The 24,332-nt window shown below is 38.5% G+C and overlaps 1 pseudogene; it reads left to right on the forward strand.

Moving 5' to 3' along the window:
• Positions 1 to 369: 369 nt before the first annotated feature.
• Positions 370 to 24,332, forward strand: part of LOC145954689 (uncharacterized) — a 36,867-nt pseudogene continuing 12,904 nt past the window's right edge.

A 24,332-nucleotide genomic window follows, 5' to 3' on the forward strand; every position in this document is an offset into this window, starting at 1 on the left:
CTTAGAAAACTTAGGGAGTATATTAGAAAAAAAGACTTAGAAAATGAAAAGAATAATGAGACTATTAGAGAGTTGTTGAGTAAACTTGTGGTGGGGGGTGAGGCTAGCAAACCCCATGCCAATGAGGGACATGGGCATTCTAGGCCCAAAAGACGTGATGGAGAGGGGCCTTCTAGGTCCCATAGCCATCAATCACACACTCACTCATCTACAAGTGAAGGGTTTCATAGTAGTCACCATGATGATGGCTACTATCAAAGACCCCCTAGGCATCATAGGCCTAGGCAGGAAACAACTTCTAGAGAACCTAGGTTTGACCTTCCTCCCTTTTATGGAAAAGATAATGTGGATGATTACCTAGATTGGGAGATGAAGGTTGAACAACTCTTCACTTGCCACAATGTGAGTGAAGAGAGAAAGGTTCCCATGGCTACCCTAAGCTTTCAAGGGTATGCCATGTATTGGTGGACTTCCCTTGAAAGGGAAAGAAGAACTCATCATGAGCCTCCAATTCAATATTGGAATGAGCTTAGAAGTGCCTTAAGGAGAAGGCACATTCCTCCATATTTTGAGAGGGAGTTAATGGACAAGCTCCAAAGACTCCAACAAAGACACCTTAGTGTTGAGGAATATAGGCAACAAATGGAGTTGCTTATGATGAGGGCCGGAATTAGGGAAGAGGAAAGAACCATCATAGCTAGGTTTCAAAGTGGCCTAAACCTAGAAATTAGGGATAAAGTTGAACTATTACCATATAGAGACTTAAATGAACTAGTTCAACTTTGTGTGAGGCTAGAACAACAACTTAGAAGAAAGCCTAGCTTTAGGAAAGAAACTACCCCCTACCCTAAGAAGGACTTCAAGAAGGAGGGTACCCCATCCTATTCAAAAGATAGGCCACAAAAAAAAAATCAAAAGAAAAACCTTCCCATGATACTAGGACTAGTTCCATTAAGTGTTTTAAGTGCTTAGGAAGGGGACACATAGCTTCCCAATGCCCTACAAAAAAGACCATGATCATTAGGGGCAATGAAATCCTAAGTGAAGAGAGCACTTCATCTTCTTCATCCTCCTCAAGTGAAGAAGACGAAATTCATAGTTCTACTGAGGAAGCACCATGTGAGGGTGATCTATTAATTGCCAAAAGGTTATTAACCAACCAACTAAAAGAACAAGATCAATCACAAAGAGAAAACCTTTTTCATTCTAGATGAAAAATTTTCAAAAATACATGTTCTCTCATTGTTGATAGTGGATCTTGTAACAATTTTGTAAGTCAAAGGTTAGTTGATAAACTTCACTTAACTACTATAGCCCATCCTAAATCTTATAAACTTCAATGGCTTAATGAGGATGGACCTATAGAAGTTAAGGATCAAGTAAATGTGCCTTTCTCCATTGGAAAATACAAGGATGAAGTTTTATGTGATATCATTCCAATGGACGCAAACCACATTCTACTTGGGAGGCCATGGCAATATGATAGACAAGCCATTCATGATGGTGTCACTAATAAAATTCGCCTAGTACATCTAGGCAAGAAACACACTTTGACTCCTCTTACACCTTCTCAAGTGTTGGAGGATCAAGTTGTCATGAAAAAAAAATTGAGGAAGAAAAAAAAAAGGAAAAATTAGAAAAAAAAAAAAAAACCTCTTAAGTCTTGAGAGAGAGGGAGAGAAGGTTATAGAGTTGGAAGGAAGTGTCCCTTCCAAGGAAGTTGTTCCTAGAAGCCAATTTTCAATAAACCATTCAATAAAACAATGTCTTCTAGTTGAACAACCTCTTTTCCTTCTCTATGTTAAAGAGACACTTGCTGCCACAAATTTTGAACCTGAGTCTCTACCAAAGGGGATCCAAAATCTTTTAAAGGAATTTGATGACCTATTTCCCAAAGAAGTTCCAAGTGGACTTCCTCCTTTAAAGGGGATAGAACATCAAATTGACTTGGTGCCCGGGGCAAGCCTACCCAATAGGCCTGCCTATAGGACCAATCCCCAAGAAACTAAGGAAATAGAGACCCAAGTTGAAAGTTTGATGAAGAAGGGATGGGTTCAAAAGAGCCTAAGCCCTTGTGTTGTGCCTGTTCTTCTAGTTCCAAAAAAGGATGGAACTTGGAGAATGTGCACAGATTGTAGAGCTATTAATAATATAACTGTTAAGTATAGGCATCCAATCCCCAGACTAGATGATATGCTAGATGAGTTGCATGGAGCACTCATATTTTCTAAAATTGATCTTAAGAGTGGTTATCACCAAATAAGGATTAAGGAAGGAGATGAATGGAAAACCGCTTTTAAGACCAAGTTTGGATTATATGAATGGTTAGTCATGCCCTTTGGTTTGACCAACGCTCCTAGCACATTTATGAGATTAATGAACCATGTCTTAAGGGATTCTATAGGTAGGTTTGTCGTTGTTTATTTTGATGACATCCTTATTTATAGTAAAAGTCTTAAAGAGCATTTAGGACACCTTAGAAATGTCTTACTCATTCTTAGGGAAAACCATCTCTCTGCTAACTTAGAGAAATGCACATTTTTCCAAGAGAATGTGAATTTCCTAGGTTTTATAGTTGGCAAAGAGGGGGTTAAGGTTGACCCCGAAAAGGTTAAGGCCATTCAAGAGTGGCCTACCCCTAAGAGTGTGGGAGACATTAGGAGCTTCCATGGATTAACAAGCTTCTATAGGAGGTTTGTTAACGATTTCTCCACCATAGCATCTCCTCTTAATGAGTTGGTCAAGAAGGATGTGCCTTTTATATGGGAGGAGAAACAAGAGAAGGCTTTTCATAACTTAAAGGACCAACTCACACATGCACCCATTTTAGCTCTTCCAAATTTTTCCCAAACCTTTGAGCTAGAATGTGATGCAAGTGGAATAGGTATAGGTGCGATTTTACTTCAAGGTGTCCATCCCATTGCTTATTTTAGTGAAAAACTTAGTGGTCCCACCTTGAATTATCCCACCTATGATAAAGAGCTTTATGCTCTTATAAGAGCCCTCAAAACTTTGGAACATTACTTAGTGACTAAGGAATTTATCATTCATACCGATCATGAGTCATTAAAGTATTTGAGAGGGCAAGGTAAGTTAAACAAAAGGCATGCTAAGTGGGTGGAATATTTAGAGCAATTTCCATATGTAATTAAATACAAGAAAGGGAAAAGTAATGTGGTGGCCGATGCACTTTCTAGAAGATACACATTACTTACTACTTTGAGTTCCCAAATTCTTGGATTTGATAACATTAGGGAATTGTATGAAAATGATCTAGATTTTCAATCCACTTATGAACAATGTCTAAAAAGGGCCTTTGATGGATTCTACATTGATGATGGGTAGTTGTTTAAATTGGGAAAAGTTTGCATACCCAAAGGATCCATTCGAAAGCTCTTAATTAAGGAAAGTCATGAAGGAGGTCTCATGGGCCATTTTAGAGTTGATAAAACTCTAAGTTTTATAAAAGAAAGATTTTATTGGCCACACATGAGAGTAGATGTCCAAAGGTATTGTTCAAAATGCATAGCTTGTTTGCAAGCTAAATCCAAAATTATGCCTCATGGACTCTACACACCTCTACCTATAGCTAGCACTCCTTGGGTTGACCTTAGCATGGATTTTATACTTGGTCTTCCAAGAACCCAAAGGGGTCATGATTCTATTTTTGTGGTAGTGGACCGATTTTCAAAAATGGCTCACTTTATTCCATGCCACAAAGTAGATGATGGTAGCCATATCTCAAGACTTTTCTTTAAAGAAGTTGTAAGATTACATGGAATCCCTAAAACAATAGTTTCAGATAGGGATGTTAAGTTCCTTAGTCACTTTTGGAAAACACTTTGGGAAAGACTAGGAACTAAACTTCTATTTTCTACTACTTGTCACCCACAAACTGATGGGCAAACTGAAGTAGTAAATAGATCCCTATCTACACTATTGAGGGTCATTTTAAAGAACAACAAAAAGTCTTGGGATGAACATCTTCCTCACATTGAGTTTGCATACAATAGGGTAGTTCACAAGACTACCAATCTTTCTCCTTTTGAGGTTGTTTATGATTTTAAACCTCTCACTCCTTTTGATATACTTCCATTGCCTAGTACTTCTTCTTATTTGCATAAAGAAGGAGTGTCTAAGGCTGATTTTATTAGAAAACCTCATGAGAAGGTTAAAGACCAAATTGAAAAACAAACTCAAAAATATATTGAATACAACAAGAAAGGGAGAAAGAAACTTATTTTTGAAGAAGGAGACTTAGTTTGGCTTCATTTACGAAAAGAAAGATTTCCCACTCAAAGGAAGTCCAAACTAAGTCCAAGAGGAGATGGTCCATTCAAAGTCCTCCAAAAGATAAATGATAATGCTTATAAGATAGATCTACCTTCTGATTATGGTGTTAGTAATGCATTTAATGTTTGTGATATTATGCCTTTTTCAGGTGATACTGACACTAATGATGAGACAGTAGATCTGAGGACAGGTCCTTCTCAAGAAGGAGGGTATGATGGAGGACCATCCAAGGAGGATGTATACTTGAAGGCCATTGGACCTTTAACTAGGTCCATGGTTAGGAAGCTAGAGGAGGCTTCTAAAGAGGAGGTGTTTCTTAGACCTTTGCTCATCATGAGCATTGATTATGGTTCCTCTTATTAGTCTCTTAAGTTTCCATTTGTACACACTTGTATAGTTGTTTTCTTGTACCTTGTATATAGTAGATACTTGTATAGGTGCATTTTTGCCTTTGTATTTGTGAGGCACTTTATTTCCTTTTTAGTAGCTATTGTATATTATTTCTAGGGTAGGTTACCTGGACACTTTGACTCCATTTAACCTAACCTAGAAATACATTCTTTTTAGTTTTTCTAGTAGGAGTGGCATTAGCAAAATAGAGAGTGTCCTTAGTAAGCTAGAGAGTGCTCCTAGCAATTTAGCCAAAGGTGGTCCTAGGCTAAAATTTACATATTGGACTCATTTTACTCCTAATTTTTCATAGATTTGATTTAGCTAGGTTCCATTCACATTGAATGAGCCTAACTAAACCAAATTAACCATTTTCAAACTGGATGGAGTGAATTAATTCCAAAAGGCCGCCTACCTTAGAAGTGTGTTCACACTTGTGTTCACACTTGTCTTTGGTCGAATTGTTTGAAGGATCTCTAGCTTGGAAGCTTGAAGCACAAGCTTCTCCTTAGCAAGCTTACCAAGCAAGCTAAGTGAGAAGCTTGCTCTTCAAGCCTCTTAACTTGGACGATTTAGCTATGCTCAACCATGGTTCCTAGTGAACCATGGTTAGACCTAGCTTGCTCACTAAGCTTCCTACTCCTATATACTTGTAAACCTTACCATGTAAGACACTTTTGATGTAATTGAGATTGTATTTTCTGACTAGAGTTCAGATTTCTCTCTTCCAAAAGTCCCTAAACCTCTTTGAGTTCATCCAATTCTCTTATCCCTTCATAGAAGAGTGTGGTGAGAATTGAAGAGGCTTATCTCTTCAACAAGCAGTGGCGCCTCTTGGGAGAGTTTCTCCACCAACCGTGGTGGTCTTAAGGCCTCCTCCTCCATAGGAGACCTTAACCAAGCCTAGGAAGAATCAAGGAGTCCAAGATCTAGGGAGGAGCTTGAAGGGAATACAACATCAATCCGGATTTCCAAACAAAGTTTCCATTATTTGGTATCAGAGCTAGGTCTTCTTGGTAAGTTCGTTCCTATGCTTCTTTGTCTTGTTTTGTTCGGTTCATATCATCTTAATATGTGTCTATACTGTTCCTCCATGTATTTCCTTTTTGTGTCTTGTGTTTGTGTGCCTTGAGTGGTTTTTGTGTCACAACTATAAATTTATAGAACACACTCACTTTGTCTTGTTTGTTTTGGTTCATTTTTCTAAATTCTTGTGAATCAATCCTTGTATGTGCCTTAGGTATTCTTTTTATGTCTTTTTCAATGTTTTAGGACTGCTTTTATCTTCCATTGGACTCCTATAATATTCGGTCAAAAAGAAACTCCTAAAAAGAAACAAGAATACAAGCATTTTTACATTTCTTAATCTACTAGTTTTGTCTTAGAGCCATGTGTAGTTGTTTTACTTTTCATTAAATCCTTGTTGTGCCTTTTCTTTTTTGAATCTTAATGTGTTAATCTCTGTTCCTATATTGTGTCATTTCTGGTTGAACATTAATAATCTTAGAGTGCTCATAAAATGATTCCAATGCATGTTGTTAGACCTAACATGTTCTAGAGTCAAATTTTGTGAACTTCAATTGCTATTAGTTTCTTAGCAATTTTTGACCAGCAATTCCTTGTGTGTCTTGTGCTTGTTTTGATAAAATAAAACAGAGTTAGAAGTGTATTGAAAACGAAAATTAAAGTGTACAAAAGAAGTGAACAAACTAGTACTAAAACTAGTAACAATTTGTGTTGAAATTTTTGACTAGTACACTTACACTTCTACTCTTCTTGTTCTTCTTTTCTCCACCACTTGGAAACCTCTTTATTAATTGTTTGGCCTATGTTCTAAGTGCTTACTCTCTGTGTTTAAAGAAAATAAATAAAATAAAGAGACAAAAAGAAAAGAAAAAGAAAAGAAAACAAAAGAGAAAAACCTAGAAAAATCAAAGTGAAAACAAAACAATTCTTGTAGCACTTGGCCTTAAATTTTTGTGTAACTTTTCTTGAGGTTTGCTTGCTGTCCAGTGGCTGGAAAAAGACTTTTAAATCATCAAAACAATTGCACAAGTTTTATTTTGGTTTTTGTAATCCATTCTAGTACCATTCCTAGGTATAATCTTTTGTGTGCTAGCTTTTTAAAATTTGCCTTAATTGTTGCTTTGTGTCTTCTTGGCTCTCTTTGGTTTTGTCATATTAAATTCCTATTAGAGTGTAGCCTTTCTAAATTGTGCTTTTCAGTTTTCATTCTTTGGCCTCTACTCTCTCTTGTTTTGGTTGTTAAGCCTTGGTGAAGCCATAATCCTTTTCAAGCCATCACACTTGGAAGGAAGGACTAATTGAGACATATTGGCTAATCTCAAAGGGGTCTATACTTGAAGGAGATTGAGGTACACATAAATTGAGTGAAACACCTTTGGATAGGCTCACTTGTTTGTTATTTTGCAGCCAAGAATTGTTTGATTTTTAGGTTAACATTAGAGACGGATTTGGAGACAAACTAGTGACGGAAATTGAGGCAATTGGTGATGGATTTGGACACCTTAGAGACGGATTTGTGGAGGCCAATTTGGGACGTTTTCTCTTGACTTCAAGGCTGTTCCAGACCTGTCCTAACTACCCTTGGAGGAAATTCTTCAAGAAGACTTGATTTAGATTGTTTCCTTTGTCTTGTAACTCGTTAACCCTACTTGGGTTAGCTTTGTTTAAAATTTACTTGTGTATACAAACCTACATTATGGAGTGGTTGTTTGGGACCTTGTTTAAGTTCCACCACTTCCTAAATGTCGCCACCGGCCCGAACGGGGCCTCGGCGGTCGCGAAGACGGTCGAGCTCGCTTTTATTTTAGTTTCGAAAATGCATTGGATTATTAGAACGACTTATTCTCAAACTGAGACCTTGTCGATCTTATCCAATTTATTTATTAAATGTCTCACCAATCCATGTTAATCCCAAGCGGGACCCTCCATGAATTAGTGGTTTTTTTTATAAAAGGTTAGGGTTCTTGGAGTCGCCACCAATATTTTGCTCAAAACATTGGAAAAAGATAAAAATAAGGCACTTGATTTTCATAAATCAACTTAGGCCATTACAACCAGAGTTGGGTAAGGGAGTCGGTTACGTGTGAGGAAGGTATTAGCACCCCCACAACGCCCCTTTTGGGTTCCCTATGACAGATTATTTTATAAGCAATAATTTAAAATTAATACATTACCCCTTTTTATTAGAACGAATAATAATAATATGTCTACATGAGAAAAATTCTGGATGTTGTTATGTAACAATTAAAGAAAGCTTATAAATAAAAGCAATAAAAGGGTTATAGAAAGAAACCTCCGAAGCAGGCTTTTATATTAAGAAGAAGAATTAGGAGGCTTTTCGGCGCTCCTTCCCACTACACGTTCGCACGCTCGCAAGCTCTCTTTTCTAAGAGCAAATTGACTTACAGAGAGATTTCTAGGGTAAAGAATAGCTAGAAAACCTAAGAATACTCAACCAGAGAGGGAAGCAGGAAAAGTGAGAGGTGAAAAGTGAAAAGTCAGTGTGTCTGAAGTGTAGAAAACGTCCGAAACGCATCGTATATATAGGAGGGAGGCTCGGTACGGCCCCTGGGGCTCAATACGGCCCGTATTGAAGTTTTGAACTTCAATACGGCCGTATTGAATTGGGTACGGCCGTATTGAAAGTTTAGAACTTTCAATACGGCCGTATTGAGTTCACTACGGCCGTATTGTAGTGTAAATTGCTCAGTACGGCCGTATTGAACTCCCAGGAGGGCGTATTGAGCTTCCGTTCTCGCATTTCCCTGTTCTAAGCTACTCTAAGGCCCCTAGACCTACAAAGAAATATCCTAGGGTCTTCTAGGAGTCCTTCCGGTTGATCTTCCTTCAGTCTTCGAGGGTCTTCAAGCTTCATTTCTGACCCGGACAATTTTAGGGGTCTACAGCTGCCCCCCCTTTACTTAGCCAAGCGGTTTTTGGTGCACCGATTGGCAAGTAAAGGAGTTGACCCAATTGTCCGGGGAGTAAGCCATCCTTCTGCTTCGTGGCATCTTCTGGTGGAGACTGTTGAGTTGTTTCTTCAGGTTGAGTACCGCCTCTCCAGGCTTAGCTTCGCTCGCTGTCCGAGCCGGAAGCTGCATACTTCCGTGTGTGTGACGACGGAGTAACGTGAGTACCGCCTCTCCAGGCTTTGCCTTCATGCTTATGACGATGTTGGCAGTGTGAGTTTATCCTCTTCAGGGTCAACTTCGCTCGATGCCCGAGCCGGAAGTTGAACACCAACGTGCCTCTGATGACGTTAATGGTTGAGTACCTGCCTCTCCAGGCCTAGCCTCACTCGACGCCCGAGCCGGAAGCTAGATACCAGCGTGTTTCTGACGATACTGATGATCGAGTACCGCCTCTCCAGGCTGTGCTTCTGTTGTTCCTGACGACATTGGCAATGTGAGTACCGCCTCTCCAGGCTTAGCTTCGCTCGCTGCCCGAGCCGGAAGCTGGATACCTCCATGTTTGTGATGACGGGGTAACGTGAGTACCGCCTCTCCAGGCTTTGCCTTCATGTTTCTGACGATGTTGGCAGTCTTGAGTTTGCCCTCTCCAGGGTTAACTTCACTCGATGCCCAAGCCGGAAGTTTGAACATCAACGTGCTTCTGACGACGCTGATGGTTGAGTACCGCCTCTCCAGGCTTAGCCTCACTCGACGCCCGAGCCGGAAGCTAGATACCAGCGTGTTTCTGACGATATTGATGATTGAGTACCGCCTCTCCAGGCTGTGCTTCTGTTGTTCCTGACGACATTGGCAATGTGAGTACCGCCTCTCCAGGCTTAGCTTCGCTCGCTGCCCGAGCCGGAAGCTGGATACCTCCATGTTTGTGATGACGGGGTAACGTGAGTACCGCCTCTCCAGGCTTTGCCTTCATGTTTCTGACGATGTTGGCAGTCTTGAGTTTGCCCTCTCCAGGGTTAACTTCACTCGATGCCCGAGCCGGAAGTTTGAACATCAACGTGCTTCTGACGACGCTGATGGTTGAGTACCGCCTCTCCAGGCTTCATGATAAGTTTGTCTTTACAGTCCACGACGCTGCTTTGACGGTTTGTCTTTTTGATCTGATGCCGCTGAGGGCTGGATAACACAGGGATCCGTCTAGGGGATGTGCAGTCCTTCATAGGTTCTTGTGCCCCAACTTGCATTGCGTAGTCGGTACCCATGGGGAATTTCTGACTCCTCGGGGTGCGGATACAAATGCTCTTTTCTGAGATGAGCAGCTTTATGTTTGGCTGACGTCCTTTCGACGTAGGTGGAGTATCCCGGTTATCCTTATTCGGGTGACTCTTTTTGACTTTTGATCTTTGTGGCCTCTGTGTAGGCTGTTATCCGCTGGGGGATTCTGTCGGGCAGATCTTGGCTGGCCTCTTCTGTTAGGTGGAGCTCGGCGTTTTTGAATGCCGAATTCCGTTTGGGGATTAAGGATTTGTGCATCCCAGAGTATTTAGAAAGCCCTTTCAGGCTTAGTCTCGCTCATTGCTTGAGTTGGAGAGCTATCTTCCACTGAGGAATTTGAAGTCCTTCGCCTGGATATTCTGATTCGGCAATCGTGCTACCTTTTGAGGATTCTGACGATCTCGCTTTGATAATTCTCGCTGGGGATTTCGAGTCTCCGAGCATGAGTTGAGTTTTCTCTGGAGAGTATTATTTCTGCGAGCCTCTCCAGGCTCAATCATTCTGTATAATTTTGTTGTGTTTTTGCCTTTTTTCTTGTTTTGGCTTTTCCTGTATTTTGCCTTTTTTACTGTTTTGGCTTTTTCGTACAGGAGTAAAAAAATTTCATTCATTAAATAAATATGAAATTTTGTACAAGACAATGATGGAACGTAGCCCATTCAACCAAATACATAAAAAGAAAGAAGCAAGCCGGTCTTCACTCGTCTGCCGGCGGATCCTGTGGAGGAGTAGGGTAGTGGCTATGAAGCCAGACAGAGAGGTTGTCGAACCCCTGCACCAAGCTGTCTAGTCGAGTATCGGTACTCTGCTGCCATGTACCGACGCTATGCTGAAAAGCATCGAATCGCGTGTCGATGCTTTGCTGAAAAGCACCGAATTGCATGTCAATGCTCTGCTGTAGTGCGTCAAAGCGGGCGTCAAAGTATCCCCTGTTCGACTGTGATGTGCTAGCCTTTGGCTGCGGGGCGTCGCCTCCCTCAAAGTCGAGGTTGTTAAGGAGGTCGTCGAAGGTCTCGAGGCCATCTACTCGCACAAACCCCCTTCCTGGCGATCTAGCGATGATCTTCATGTTAATCCGGGTGGCGGCACCAATCAGCTTCGGCGCTAATGCCCCTGGCTCTGCACCATCGGGACATCCCTATGTCTCCGCCAGCAGTGAGAGGAGTGGGGCAACCAAGATGTACCCCTGTCTGGACTCTCCTCCCTCTCGTACCCCGAGCTTCTTCACGTGCTCGAGGAAAAAATACCCAGGGTTGGCCTTCCGGCTAGTGGCCATGCAATATAAGGCCAGCAGATCCAGCCGTGTAATCGACTCCGGACTCTTGGACCTGCCATGAATGGTACTAGTGATGATCTTGTGGCAGATCCTAAGAGCAGTCGGGAGCCGGGAGCCCTTCACCCCTGGATGATAATCCTGTCGGCCCGTGAGTAAACTCCACATCTCAACCGGGGTCAACTGATCAGGCCACTCGCATATGGCATCTCGGAATGCCATCTGATCAGTGCGGCTAAAAAAAACCTGTCTGGACGTTGAACTCGTCCAACATCAGCGAGCGGTATCCTTCATTCATCCAGAAATCCACCGTGCAAACATCCTCCCCATAGCTATTAGTCGACTCTGTGACGCCGACTGTAGCCAAGAACTCCTTCGTGGCCGTCAAATATAGCTGGGATGGGAGATTAAGGAGAAATCCCCATCCTATGGCGTCGAAGTAGCTCCTGACATCATTTTCCAAGCCCACTGCTCGGAGAAGCTCAAAGTCGAGCACCCTCGACGGCTCGACGGTGAATGTCTCTATAAGCTGTAGCCGGTCTCGATGTCGATCTGTCATTACACGTCTGGCTGGAGCTCTCTGCCTTTTCCTGGATGACTCTGCCATTTTTTCTGAAGAGATTTTTGGGAGTACACTCACAAGCAAGGATGCAGAGAATGAAGATTGGACGCAAAAAATGAGAGGGGGAGGCTTATTTATAAAAAATTTCCGTCAATACGGCCCGTATTGGATTCAATACGGCCGTATTGGCCTTACCGTTGATGGCCAAATTTGAGAACCAATACGGGCGTATTGGACCCCCTTTTTTTTTTTTTTTTTTTTTTTTTTTTTTTAATAATAAACAGAGAATAAGTGATCTTCCAGTACACCTATCATCTGTATGCATGTATGTAAACGTGATGCACCTAATTCTATTCGATTCATTTTTTCAAAAGAATTAATCGATGCATTCTCTGTTGGGACCTTGCCATTTCTTCAGACGGACTGTGCGTTGCCGACTTTATAAACCGAGGAACGATGCACATTTGATTTTGATTGTCATCAACCGAATGATTTTTCCCTTCTTTTAAAAGATGTGTCATCCCTCTTATTGACCACTATATCTCCATGTTTCCACTAGATTATTCAAAAATCGTTGGGACAAGAGAGAAAAGAAGGAAAGGATATATTTTCAAAAGTTTGTGTTTTAGAGGGGATTATTTTATTTTTGAAAAATGGATTTTGTAAGAATGGCTGGCCAACGGTAGGCTTAAGTGTTTAGGCTAGTTTGTTTAAACACTTATGAAGTTAAGCACATCTTTGTTATTTAATGATTGTGTTTAGACAACTTAGATAGCTTTTCTTGAGCCCTTTGTTGAATTTAGTTTGATGGTACCATCATGGATTTATTTTGTTTTTTTGTTTTTTTTTTGTTTTTTTTTTTTTGATGGCCCTTACTTTTGCCTAGAACATCCCTTTGTGGAGTTCTAGCGGACTTTTTAGCTCTTATTTTTGCGCAGCCCTCTTTTTGGGTTTCCTGCCGAGCCTCTTTTGTTTTAGGATTTCTTTTCATCCATGATGGCTTTTATTGAGGCCAAGAAAAGGGTGCTCCAAACTGTCATGCACACTTCCACATAAAAATGATGCGGGTTTATTTTTGTTAAGATGATTTTAACCTCACTTGTGTTTATTCAAACAGGGTTAAATAATGTGGTTCAGAATTTTATTGTAAGCAAGAAAAGAAGCAATAAGAAATAATGAAGAATGATTTTATTATAATCATAGTGGAAACATGTGCCCTATCGAGGCTCGGGGGTCGGGCTGTCCCCGAGGAGTGATCTCTAATAGTCATCAGGTCTAAACATCCCTATTAGAAGGAGAAGAACACTTGATGACGACGACCGGCCTTGACGCTTGTGAACCGGCCTTCCTAAAGATCTGGCTTAAAGAACGTCGAGAATGATCTTTGTTCCTCTTCGTCCTTTGATCTTTATTAGGGTTGTATCCTAACCCTTGTTTCCCCGGATTATCCTTAATAATAGGTAGCTCGGGAATTCCTTGGGAATCCTTGCCAAGTCCTTGTCCCGACAAGTATCCATTCTTGGTGAGCATGGAGGCTACCTTCTTCATTTCTCGGGGAAACGTTTCAACATTGGCAATCTCCAATGCTTGGAAGGCGGTTTCTAGAGCTTCTTCCGCTGCATCCACGTAAGGTATGGTGGATGACTTGCTGATGAGTATATCGTCTTCAGCTTGTACAGTCACCAGCTTGTCACCCACTATGAACTTGACTTTCTGGTGGAGCGTAGAAGGAACAGCTTTTGCATCATGAATCCAAGGTCGGCCGAGGAGACAGCTGTATGCGGGAGTAATGTCCATCACTTGGAATTCGACATTAAAGATAGTGGGTCCAATTTGGATTGGAAGATTGATCTCTCCCACCACTTCTCTTTTAGAACCATCGAAGGCTCGAACGATCATGTTGCTCGGGCGCATTTGGACTCCCTTGATTGCCATCTGATCGAACGTTCTTTTAGGCATCACATTCAAGGAAGATCCATTATCCACCAAGACTTTTGCGATGTGATATTCCTTGCACTTTACAGAGATGTGCAAGGGCTTGTTGTGGTGCGGTCCCTCGGTGGGGATCTCTTCATCTGTGAAGGTGAGGTGATCATTAGCCGTGATGTGACTAACAATTCCCTCAAATTTGTCTTGGGATATGGTGTGTGATACATACGCCTCATTCAAGACTTTCAACAGAGCTTGCCGATGCGGTTCGGAGCTTAGGATCAACGACAACAAAGTGATCTTCGCTGGTGTCTTGTGAAGTTGATCCACAATGGAATACTCGCTTTGTCTGATGAATTTTAACAGCTCATCAGTCTCCTCCTCGGATTCTTTTTCCTCGGTTTTATCCTTTCCTTTTTCTTTATTCTTGGGGGCTTTATCATGAAGATTTTCGGGAGTGTAGATCCTGCCACTCCTAGTCATGCCCCCAAGTCCAGCGATATTAGAGATATCACTGTCGGCAGAAGTATGGATGTCGTATATCCATGGCACAGCTTTATTCGATTCGTAAGGGAAAGGTCTTGGTGCGACAATCCTTAAGGGCGTGGGACCTTCCCCTTTTTCTGTCTTGATTACCAACAATGGAGTTGACGTGTGCTCGCTTGGCTTACACTTGATAACGAACGGCGTGTGATCCATTCTTTGAATATACGCATCGATTATTTCTTTCTTTTTATTAATGTTTATTAATGGATTACTAGGAGAGATGTATGAATGACTCCTAGATCTCTCCATGATCTATATGCATGATATGAGATGATGAGGTTGAATATGCATGCATAGTGTTTATTCAACTAAGCATTATCATGTTTTTTAGGATGTTCCTAAGATGATGCATGATATTGCTTGGTTTGGATAAATAACCCTTTTTTCTTTTGGATATTTTGTATCTTTTTGTATTTTTTGGGTGAAAAGGGAAACTACCTATATGAATGCAATGAAGGTAGATGTTAACACCATGTACTAGAAGATCTTTATTTCTATTTATTCTTATTATTTAAAAAAGAATGTTGTATGTTTAAAAGTGCAATGTATGCTCATACAATTTCACATAATCAATGCACAAACAATTCACTCATCCACGAACAGTCACGAGCGAATCACGAGGTAGGGGTATCCTGCAGAAAAGTGCATATTCAAGGAGGTTCTAACTGTTCTCACTTGGTCAAAGGCCCCCAAGGTGCCCCCATTATAGGGACCCAATTCCTCTCATCGTAGGTCGATGGAAAGCTCCAACGCACCGTCGGACTCAAGTTCATGGTTATCACCTTGAGTGATGTTTTCCGACAACGGTCTACGGGCACCTATAGACCCATTCGACAACCGGCCGTACTAACATCCACTCCCTATGGTTAATCACTCATGCCCCCGGGTATAGAGGGAACTGTTGTGTGCAAAGGTTTGTGTACAGTTTGTATTTCAAACAATTGCGGAATTTAAACATACAACAGTTATTTAAAGCCAAATAGATAAACATGTTATCATACAAGTGAGGGGTAATGAAGTAATTTTAACTATTATTTGTTAAAATAATCTGTCACTAAATGGGATTGACTCTCGAAGCTTCCCCAGTGGAGTCGCCATCTGTCGCCACCCGGCCCGAACGGGGCCTCGGCGGTCGCGAAGACGGTCAAGCTCGCTTTTATTTTAGTTTCGAAAATGCATTGGATTATTAGAACGACTTATTCTCAAACTGAGACCTTGTCGATCTTATCCAATTTATTTATTAAATGTCTCACCAATCCATGTTAATCCCAAGCGGGACCCTCCATGAATTAGTGGTTTTTTTTATAAAAGGTTAGGGTTCTTGGAGTCGCCACCAATATTTTGCTCAAAACATTGGAAAAAGATAAAAATAAGGCACTTGATTTTCATAAATCAACTTAGGCCATTACAACCAGAGTTGGGTAAGGGAGTCGGTTACGTGTGAGGAAGGTATTAGCACCCCCACAACGCCCCTTTTGGGTTCCCTATGACAGATTATTTTATAAGCAATAATTTAAAATTAATACATTACCCCTTTTTATTAGAACGAATAATAATAATATGTCTACATGAGAAAAATTCTGGATGTTGTTATGTAACAATTAAAGAAAGCTTATAAATAAAAGCAATAAAAGGGTTATAGAAAGAAACCTCCGAAGCAGGCTTTTATATTAAGAAGAAGAATTAGGAGGCTTTTCGGCGCTCCTTCCCACTACACGTTCGCACGCTCGCAAGCTCTCTTTTCTAAGAGCAAATTGACTTACAGAGAGATTTCTAGGGTAAAAAATAGCTAGAAAACCTAAGAATACTCAACCAGAGAGGGAAGCAGGAAAAGTGAGAGGTGAAAAGTGAAAAGTCAGTGTGTCTGAAGTGTAGAAAACGTCCGAAACGCATCGTATATATAGGAGGGAGGCTCGGTACGGCCCCTGGGGCTCAATACGGCCCGTATTGAAGTTTTGAACTTCAATACGGCCGTATTGAATTGGGTACGGCCGTATTGAAAGTTTAGAACTTTCAATACGGCCGTATTGAGTTCACTACGGCCGTATTGTAGTGTAAATTGCTCAGTACGGCCGTATTGAACTCCCAGGAGGGCGTATTGAGCTTCCGTTCTCGCATTTCCCTGTTCTAAGCTACTCTAAGGCCCCTAGACCTACAAAGAAATATCCTAGGGTCTTCTAGGAGTCCTTCCGGTTGATCTTCCTTCAGTCTTCGAGGGTCTTCAAGCTTCATTTCTGACCCGGACAATTTTAGGGGTCTACACTAAATAGTTCTAAATAAAGACTAATAGACTCGGTTAGTACATGTGGAAGGGTCCCCAAAGGCTTTAAGTGCCATTTGGGCTTCCATTAGGATACGCCTAGCTTTATTTGCTTTCATACTTCGTTTAGACTTGTGGAAGTGTCCCAAAAAGCTTCAAGTGCCACTTGGACTTCCACATTAGGACCCTACGACTAGTTTATGCTTTATTTGCTTTCCCTTTACTTGTTTAGCTTCTAAGTTCGTTTAGAAGGCTTCCATTGCCTAATAGGGGTTTCATGCACACACACACAACTACTTTGCTTGCTTGTGTGAAAACTTTGTTTTGTAAGAAAAGTATAAAGAGGTTTAGTAATTTTCACTTGAAAAGGCTTGGTTATTAAGTGGCTCCTTGTAGCTCACCTCCCTTGAGATTGTATTTTCTGAATAGAGTTCAGATTTCTCTCTTCCAAAAGTCCCTAAACCTCTTTGAGTTCATCCAATTCTCTTATCCCTTCATAGAAGAGAATGGTGAGAATTGAAGAGGCTTATCTCTTCAACAAGGAGTGGCGCCTCTTGGGAGAGTTTCTCCACCAACCGTGGTGGTCTTAAGGCCTCCTCCTCCATAGGAGACCTTAACCAAGCCTAGGAAGAATCAAGGAGTCCAAGATTTAGGGAGGAGCTTGAAGGGAATTTAACATCAATCCGGATTTCCAAACCAAGTTTCCATCACTTAAGGTTCTCTATCTAGATCACGCCAGACGCATGATTGGTGGTGTTGAGTGTGAAGAGAGAGACTTGTCTCGAGTTGGAACGAAATTGAGTTGGTTGAATGGCGTCGGATGTGGGAATCGTGAGAGCTCTCTAACTTGGTAACGTCAAAATTAGAGTTAAGTGGCACCTAGCGTGGCCTAGCCAAAGCTCTCTGGATTTTGTTGGGGTGCCGAGGTAGTGACATCGAGTAAGACTCAAGTAGAGACTCTCTGCCTGAGGTGGGGTTGAGCATGATAGTTTACCATGCTAGACATGACGGCTTAGAGGCCTTTACCTTAGCCATGCCAAGCGTGGGTTGTGTAGCATCGAGCATGGGTGAGGTAGAGAGCTCCTTGCCTAGATAGCATTGGGCATAAGGTGAGTAGCATCACGCACAAGGTGTGTAGTGTCAAGTGCTAGTTGTTGAAGAAAATGATGTTGTAGTTGAGGAAGTGTTGATTTCTTGTTGATTTAAGTTGTTAATGAAAATATGATGAATGAGTTATAGAGATGAAGTAGTGTGTGATGCTTGTGTTGTGAGTCATTAGTTGAGAAATAGATATGAGTTGTAATTTATGCGTTGACATGTAGTTGTGTTGAATATATGATCTGTTGTTATGATATATGTAAATTAAAAAGTTAAATATGACTAGTGATGATTAAGTTGTGAGATGTAAAGTTGTATGTTGATTTCGTTGTTGTGTTGAATATGAAAAAGGTTGTCGTGTTGTCGAGTTGTGTTAACTACTTAGGATTAGAGGGGAACTTTTCAAAAGTTGAATATCTCATTGTGTGGATATTGTGTTATGGTGTTGTGAGAGCCCAATTCGTTGAAAATCCTTCTTGAAAAGTTGACCCTTGAAGTTGATATTGTGTTGATACCCCTCTAAGACTTTATTGGTACCATGTGTGGATAAGGTCGATGATGGAGTCCCTCCTTCCATGGTTGATGATAGTGTGATGAAGGGAGACACCTTGCCCATGATCTAGGCTCACCAAAGGGTAGACAAAAGGGAGGTTTATGGTGACAAGGGAAGCTAGGTGTGAAATGGTTGTAGGGTGGCGGAAGTGTATGGTGAATGATGTATGAATCCTCAAGGTTGGCTCACTCCAAGTGTGGATGGAGGCCACTCTAGGGTTTCACTCTCCAAGGGTGGAGAATGAAGGAGGTTAGCCGAAGTTAACCTAGGGACTAAGGATGAGATGTTGAGGCATAAAATGCTCACTCAAAATCTATATAATCCAAAGTATTTACAAGGTGTGGGGTGTTGGGTATTTATAGGAGGGGAGGCATCTAGGGTTGCATTTGGAGTAGGCAAATGCATTCCAAATGAAATGCAAATGAACCCTAGATGCAACTTGGTGGCCAAGGATGGAATCTTTGGGTTTAGATTGGCTTTATCTAGGTGCATGATAAGACCATGCAACCTTTGCCCTCCACTTGGGCCTAAGCCTTTCTAACACCAAAAATAGACCCAATAAGCACCAAAAATGCATCACCCTCTAATTAACACCCTAGCCCAAAATTAAAAACCCTAATAATCTAAAGCACCCCATAATACAAGGGTAAAATGGGAAATACAAAAGAAAATAAATTCTAAGTCCTAAACACCCCAAAATACAAGGGTAAAATTGGAAATACAAGTAAAATAAATTCTATGACTAAAATACCCCAAAATACAAGGGTAAAATAGGAATTAAAGATAAGGGCAAAAATAGGAATAAAAATAAATGCTATAAAAAACTTAGGAGCTAAGGCCCAAAAGTAGGCTTACTCCTCTTATGGTTTTTCAACACTAACCCATTCCTCTTGCCTCCTTCAATATATCACCTCTTGGTCTTCTTGGCCTTAGTGTTATTCCATCAGTCGAGGTACACATGTATGAAGTAACCACAATACAAGGGTCAGGTCAAGTTATGTTGATTATAAGTGACCAACTAAGTAGAGTATAAAGTCAAGAACTTAGTTCCTAATCGAATATCAGAAAGGAGTAGTATTTAAGGGTTCATCGTTGGGCTAATCCTATAGAAGGCTTATTTAAGCTAGCTAATGTCGTGGTAGGCCAGTACCCAGTTATTCCACCCTGATAGTAATATTATACTTCCTTGTTTAAGTAGTGACATCCATGAAATCAGGTTACTGTCTTGTGAATATTTATCCAATTTACTATTATTCTAGCTAGCACAAAAAAATCACCTCATGTGGTCGATTCAGTAAGGTCAATCCACTTAAACTACTCATCTTGTGTTGTAGGAGATCTACTAGTTGAAATGCGTGATAAAAACATACAGTTGTTATGTTTAACATATGACGTATTGAGTTGATTGTGCTATTCATATGATGTGTTAATCTGTGATGAAATGTGCTATTGTGTTGAACTTAAGTTGTTGTGTTCATCTATGTTGTATACTATGATGCCCTATTTTTATGTTGTTAAAGAGATGATGATGTGGTGTTCATGTGTTGTATATATGTTATTTCTTTTTACCTTAGCTTACCCTTGTGTGTTTCCATGTGGTGTGGACTGTGATGATCATACGTGATATGAGAGTAGGGTAGGGATAAGACTGGAGTGTTGTTGGAGAGGCCATTCAATGGTGCATAAGTTGGAGGATGTTTTGTTGACTGCCTAATAAGGTCAGATGTATATTAGTAGTAGTTGCTTGATCGGCAACTTAGGAAGTATAATTTACATTTACTAGATTACTTTATTTATATTGCACATATTTACTTAATTGATCACTTTTATATGTATGCAGTATAATACATGTTTCTCATATACGTAATTTTATAGCCTTAAGTTAAAATTGGCACATGAGACATTGTTGAAAATGGTAACTATATTCGTAATGGTGATAAGCAAAGTAGAACTACATCACTAAGCTTGGACAAATGATTAAAAATGAGGCATATGTTAAACTTAAAGGTTAGAAATTTTATCATGTGTGCTTTAATTGAATTTGAATTTGAAAAAGTTCATAGCAATAAATCATCTAGGGTGTGTTTGGATGGGAAATTTGAATAGAATAATTCATTTTTGGCTTAAATAAATTTTTGGTCCTTATAAAATTAGCAAGTTTTGATTTTAGTCCCTATAATTTTTTTCTATGTTTTTTATCCCTATAAAATTAAAATTGTTGTTTTTAGTCCTTATTTTTATGTAATCATTTTTTTAACTATTTTTTATTTATTAAAAAGTTAAGTAATCATCTTAAGTATTATCTACAACCATTACTGATATTATATTGATATTTAACACTTATAAAAAAATTATAAATCTTTAAAATAAATGTTATTTATCTACCTTAAAATGATCATTAGGGACTAAAAGTATTTAGTTTAAATTTTAGAGGGATGAAAGCTAAAGAAAAATATTTTACAAGGATCAAAATCAAAATTTACCTATTTTACAATGATAAAAAATAATGTTTATAAATTTTAGAAAGATGAAAAACAAAGAAAAAATTTTAGAGGGACCAAAATCAAAATCATCAATTTTATAAGGACTAAAAACATATTTAAGCCTTCATTTTTTTTAGAATTTCAAATGCTCTGGGGTGAAATATTTGTTTCGATGGAGAATTTATAAAGAATTTAAAATCCGAGCATATGTGAAATTTCTTAAGATAGTAGAATTTCAAATTATTCCAAAATAGTAAGAATTTGGAAATTTTCATTTTTTTTTCTTTCTTATCTTACTTGTATATCTTTTATTTCTCTTCTATTATTAGGTTAAAAGATGATATTAGATCCCTTAGGTGAATTCAGTAAGGAGCTTGGTGATCTTTTGAAGGTTCTGATAAAAAACATAAACAAAGTTCATATTAATTATTAGGTAGAGAAGTTAGAGACAATAATTCACTTCAATTAGGTGTACCAGTTACTCAATTCCTAATCTGCTTCAACCCAAGTAAGATTCCTAATTATGAGCATTTACTGTTGCTTTAGCTACTATGGTGAGAATTCCAGTCAAAGCCTTCGTGGTGATCAAATAGGAATGGGCTGCTATTGAAATCCAGGCAGTATTTCGAGGTTTCTTGGTTAGTGACACTCTTTGCTGATTAGCTACTTTCATTCAGTCTTTTGAATTATCATGATGTAGTGCAGCTTGTTCTCTCTTCAACATTTTCACAGCTTTTTAGTTATTAGTATTGAGTTTACAGTGTTGAATTGTTTGAGAAGTAGAAGTGGATACTCCACTAGAACGGGTTGTTCTCAATATGAAACGGCCCGTTCCAAAAGTGAAACGGGTTGTTCTTATACTAGAAAGGGTCGTTTCAATATGCTAAAAAGGCCTTAAAACCTTATATGAGAACGACCGTTCCAAAATAGTTTGGCATGAGTTAAATTCAAATACAAAACGGGGCATTCTGATTCAAGAATGGGCCATTCCAGATTAAAATTTTACTCTTAACATGCTTGTTCAGAACGGCCCGTTCTAGACACTTATGATGTCTATAAATAGCTGGCTCATGCACTATTCTTGGGCTAGAAAATTTTGTCCAAGATTATTTAGAGCTCGAAAATTCTCTTTTTTTCTCTTCCTGTATTTCTTGAGATTTTGTAAAGAATATTGTAGTGTATTAGGTTGTCAAAAAATACCTAAAAGTCTCCAGATTTGAAGATCTAATAAAGAAGCACCTAAAAGTCTCCATATTTAAAGATCTAATAAAGCTCGGACAAGAGGTCAGTCAACACTTCTCTCTCCTTCTATTTTCTTATTTTTTAAATATTGTTATAATAAAAGTAATTATGTAAACATTTTAGGATCAATCGCGTAATTTAAATTTCTAGCATGTAAATAACTATTAATAAAGGAGATTAAATATTTAACTTATTAATTCTTACTATGATAACTTTATGATAAGAGTACCGATTAAGGACTAAGGGCGTTATAGGGGTGCTTAATACCTCCCTTCGACCCCCGATCAATGACATTATTGGACTTTTAAAAATCTTTTCTTTTTCTAATGTTTAGTAAAACATTAGTGACGACTCCATGAACTCATTTTTTAAAATCATTAATTAAGAATTAGTGTGATATCTAGGCATTCCTTAATTAATGAGATTTTTAAAACTAAACCATTAATTGTAAGATCGGAAATTTCAATTTACGACAAGGCCTTGTCCAAAACTTTTATATAAAGCTACACCTTGTATAAACTATATACACCATAATATTATTAAAGTATCATAGATAGATGTAAGTATATGTAAAGATGATCGATTGACTTTTTAATAAACATATAGCTAATTAAAAAGTATCACATAATAGTAGAGATTAAAATTTTAACTTCAAATTTTAGAAAGATGAAAAAAAATATTATAGATTATATTAAAATTTGTATATTTTAGAGATTAAAAACATATATGAGTCTTAAATATAATTTACAAATAAATAAAATTGTAAGAAATTAGAAAGAACTTAAAAATAAATATATAAGAATTAAAATTAATACATGATTTTAAGTTTATTATTTAATTACTGTTATTCTTTATTTTTAGCTATTTCAGCTACTTGGCCACTTTTCAATTACTTGTTTTTTCGGTTAAAATATGCTAACAAACTACACACCATAATTATATTTTTTAAAAATTACAATTATAACTTACCGTTATATTCCATCTAAATACAAGAAGAAGAAAATTATACATCAGCAAATCATTGTATGTCCCTTTATAAAAAAAATTAAAAAAAATATTGTATGTTTGTACTATTCTCTCTCTATATATATAAATAAAAGATATATGGTGATTTTGGTGTATTCATTTTTTTAATTTTATTCTTATAATTATTCTAAATTATTTATATTTTTTTTATAACCAAAGATGATAACTAGGAGATGACACTCTAAAACTATTGAACAAAGACGTTTATGACATAAATATAAAGTTATAGTAACTCTTCTTGAAGAGTATATATTATGAAAAAGTTATAAAGAAAGGGATGGAGTGACCAACACGAAAGCAATGTAGAGTGTATCAAAATCAGATTCAATCAAATTCAATGAATATTTCCCCTCTTAACATAGTGTATTCTATATTTATGGTCAGGATTCAAATATTAAGCAAATCTTAAACTTTTTGGTTAAAGGACACAAGTCGTTACCACTTATTTGAACCTTTACCCATAATTTCTTTAGATAGATCTTGAGAAGGGAGAAGCATAAGAGAGAGAAAGGTATTTGAAAATATAATTTTTAATTGTGAAAAAGAGAGGAAGAGTGAGAGAAAGAAAAGGGATAATGGGATCATGTTAATAAAATCTCTTCAAGATTTTTTAAAATCTTTAGAAAAATTGTAGGACTTACTAAAAAATATACATTTTTATAAGTTTATCTTTTATTTCTCTTTCACGTCTTTCAACTTCTTACAATTCAAACATTCTAAAATCCTATATATATTTTACTTATTTTCTCTTTTCTTCTACTTTTTTTTATTCAACTTTTTTTACTTTTCATATTTCTTTCCTATCCAAACAAAGCAATACTCAAATTATTATTACTATATTTGGGTCGTTCTAAAATCTGGACTCACCCTTTTGTTTTTGCATCATTTTGGATATTATTTGAGATAAGCTTGCCAAAAGGGCTTGACTAAATTTTTGGTCGAGTATCCTTAATGAATAACCGACCCGAGCATTCACATACTTATGATGTTTTTAGGAAGGGATATATGACAATTTCATCAAACCCCTTTGCCTTATAGGCTTGGGACTAGTGAACAAGTATATCATCCTAAATATAATCTAAGATGGACATGTTGAGAGAGGTGGGTTGAGAGGTTTTGGCCAAACACCCTTGATGAATAACTGACTCACTCGTGCCACGGAATGGAGCATTCAGCTCGAAATGGGTCTCCGTTCTACCAAACCTGGTTAGTTAATTCTCTTCTTTCTTCGTTGTTTTTTTTGACATTATGTTCCTTTTTATTTGATTGAAATTTTGGTGATCAAAGCAACATTACCTATCAAAATACCATTCTATTTCACCACATATAGCATGAATCCATACAAAGCCTTATAAAAGTTATATGTTTTGTTTGATTGTTCTCTCTGTTATTGAAATTTATGCCTGTTAGGTGTTCCTATCAAAGCCATATTGGAAATGGAGCCTCGCCTTTGACAATGGAGTAGAG

This window comes from Cajanus cajan, chromosome 2 (assembly GCF_000230855.2).
Source record: "Cajanus cajan strain Asha chromosome 2, NIPB_CcT2T_4, whole genome shotgun sequence".
NCBI lineage: Eukaryota > Viridiplantae > Streptophyta > Magnoliopsida > Fabales > Fabaceae > Cajanus > Cajanus cajan.